Below are 3,319 nucleotides of genomic sequence, written 5' to 3'. Positions count from 1 at the left end.
CAGGAGCGTCCACTCTGTTTTCCTTGAAAAGAAGTAAGCCCTCGTGCTACAAGACAGACAACGGTGTAATATTGTACTATTCACATCATATTTAATAACGCGCTAGTACCATTCAATATAAATAAATAACCATTAAAAATTACTTCCTTGACATTCTCTTTCCTCTGTCAATAGCATTTTCTGCAACAAGAAATGTTAGTAATATTCATCGGTTGGTGAATTGGATGAATTTCAGAGAACATGAGTATCAGATACTAAGATGCTAGTAAAAAACAGGCGCTGGGATGCCTCCTCAAAGCACTTCGGGCTTGATCTGCAGCTTTATTGCACCCCTCATTCACTTTCCCTGAAACCTGTAACTCTCACTGCTGCTCCATACCTGGGCTCTCCCACCAAGCTCTGCTAACAAAACTAACATCAGAGCTGGTGGTGTCTCCTGCTGACCTACCCTTAGATGATGCAGCCAGGCTGGCAGCAGCCTGTGCTGTCCTTAGTCTGCTCTACAGGGAAAGGAATATTTGTGCTGAACTGGTTGAAACGTCTGCTAGCCTGGGGTAACACTTATGTACATCCACACAAAGTCTCGGCCCTGAACAATTTAGTGTCTGGCAGAATTTCTTAGTTCACCGATTCCTTTCTCCACAGGGTCAGGCTGAGGCAAGAGTGGAAATGGCATGAAAGGGACAGTCTCAGACAGGCACTGAGCGTACCATATCACTGCAATCCAGGGTCCCAGGGGGAAAAATAAGAACAGTAATTTTGCTTTCTTATGGGGACGGAGTGAGAAGTCATTTCTAAAAGCACGTGTGCTTTGCAGCAGGAGCAGACCCTCGCTGCAAACATCCACTGGCAGTGCCAAAATCCTGTGTAGGCCCCGCATGAGATTAAAGGCTGGGGAATTAATCACCATATCCCCTCCTTTTCATACGGGCAGAAACCATGCCCATCTTGGAGGGGAAAATGGAAGATCATAAATCAACTCCTTTACTCCCTTGCTCTCTGCTCATGCACTAAACCCACAAAGATAAGGATGTAATCTTGTTTTAATGGTGTGTGGAATCACTGGGCCCGCCTGCCTGATGGCGGGGACGGGTCAGCAAAGCCCGCTGGAGTGCAAGGCCTGGTTACCTCATACAGAGGCTGGGACATAAAGCTCTGAGCAAGGCCTGGTTACAAAGCTCTGACATTTGGAGAATGAAAAGTGTTTTGCAGAAGCCAGGCTTCCTTCACGCCATCCACTTCCAATATGCCAGACCCTTGCTCTGTAAGGACTTTTCTAGGGTCTCGAGACGACACAGTGCTCATAGCCCATTCCGTATCCCTTTGGTGCTGAGATGCTAGCAGGGTGGCCTTGTCATACTAAACACAGCCCCCCTCTCTCTCTCTGTTTGCTGCCTATTCTTTGCTTTCTCATGCCTTCCTCCCCACTAGGCTTCATCTCACTCCTTTTGCTCCTTCCTGTACTTTAACCCCAGTCCCACAGCAAGATGCCTGGGTGCTAGCTCCCCAGTGAGGGAACACAGACCAACTCTCTCAGATACCCTTCAAAAAGCCCCTTCATGGATGCTTCCCAAGATCCCATGGGGACTATCCGCTGAGCGAGGCAGTCCTTTGCACATGTTTTTTACCTCGCTATGATTGCTTGGGAGCCAGAAGCTTAGTGCCACCCACGTCTCTTGCATAAAGGAACCACAGTTCCCTTTGCTGTACTCTCCTCCTTGCTGTGTTTCTGATTATTTTGCCAGTTTAAGACACCATTGTAAAGAAACCCCGGAGAGCAAGAAACATATGACATTCAGAAGTGAATGCCAAGCTCTACTGTTCTTCTGTGAGAGTCTGGGGCGAGAGGGGAAATGTTCTTTCTTCACGAACATGTCAGATGATCTAAGTTAAAAAACAAAACCGAACAAGGAATAGGCAGAGAACTGCAGTATAAATAAATCAACAAATAAATGTCTCCTGCCAGCCCAGAATTTCTTGGGCAGGGGGTGGTTTGATTGCTCCTAATTTCCCCCCCAGCTATGAGATTCTTGATGCGGTTTGAATGCCCCAAGCCTTGTTTCTTATGGCCTGAGTGGAGATGGTTTTCAGGATGTGCTCAGAGGGGTTTCTGGGTCAGTTCAAGGAACTTTCCTAGAAAAGTCAGAGACATACTTCTCCCCACGCACACACAGTACAAACACTTGTGCTTTTAATCCAGTGCATCCTTCCTTCAGTCCTCATTTGCCACCTGCTCCTTTGTCAGTTGCCTCCCCGCGGGCTGTCTTCCTGTTTCATTAAGGGAAATTTCTCTGTTCACAGGGCCAAACGTGCCTTTCAGAGTTCAGCTGGAGAACTTGTCACATTTGCTACTTCACTTGTCATTTACGTGCTCAAGATACGTTTCCTGACGATGTCTCCCCACATTCCCCAACATTCACGCAGGAGATGAACGCAGGCTCAGGGTTCCTCTTCTCTAAGCACTTCTCTCACCCTCCTCCGCCCCAGAAAGGTGTCCTCCTCTCCAAAGCTTTAGGAAGCAGCTTTGTATACGTGATTTGAGGCTACCAAAGTGACTGAGGGTGCTGCAGCAGGGTCGCAGGCTAGGAACAAAACTTCCAGGTCCACCCACCTTTGCCCCTGCTTTCTGGTCTTTGCAGGGGGATGCTCCACGTGGATGGCCTTTGAGGTACAGTACCTGCCAGAAGAACTTTATCCAGAGGGCACCAGGCCTGGGAACTGGGACAGCATTTTCTGAAACAACTTATGTTAGGGCAGTTCAAGTTATCAGCTGAGATGTAGGCACCGGATCCTTTCTGAATTACCAAACCCAAAACAAGGTGCTTCAGCACAGCTCCCTCCCCAGTACCGATGGCTGATCTGTGCACGTATCTGAGTGTATCCTTCAGAGGAAGGGCCTCTCTCACGCTAGCTTTGCTTTTAAATTCTTCTCCAAGCATACCTCAGGGTGACAGATTCACATTTGTGCTTTTGTGACAACTCCTGTCCTTGAAACACTGCAACTCATAACTGCTGTACCGACGCTCAGGTTTCACCATATGCCATGAGACATCTTCAGAGGCACCTGCACCCATCCTGGATTTCAGCTTCTTTGCCGGCACAGCAGAGAATGGAGATCGCATCTAATAAATTTCCTGTTTAATGAATGGTTAAAAACACAAAGCCCACGAGGGAAGGGAGGTGCTCCTCTCCCAGATGGGGAGTGGGAGACAGAGCACGAAGTCAAAAGTGAAGAGCTGTAGGATCACAGGGCACCACATCAGCTCTGTCCCTGCTCGTTACCACCTTTTGGGCAGTGGGAGCTGATTGACGTGGCTGC

The sequence above is a fragment of the Netta rufina genome, assembly GCF_964035555.1.
Source record: "Netta rufina genome assembly, chromosome: 1".
NCBI lineage: Eukaryota > Metazoa > Chordata > Aves > Anseriformes > Anatidae > Netta > Netta rufina.
The sequence above is the reverse complement of the archived record's forward strand: the minus strand, read 5'-3'. Positions refer to the sequence as shown.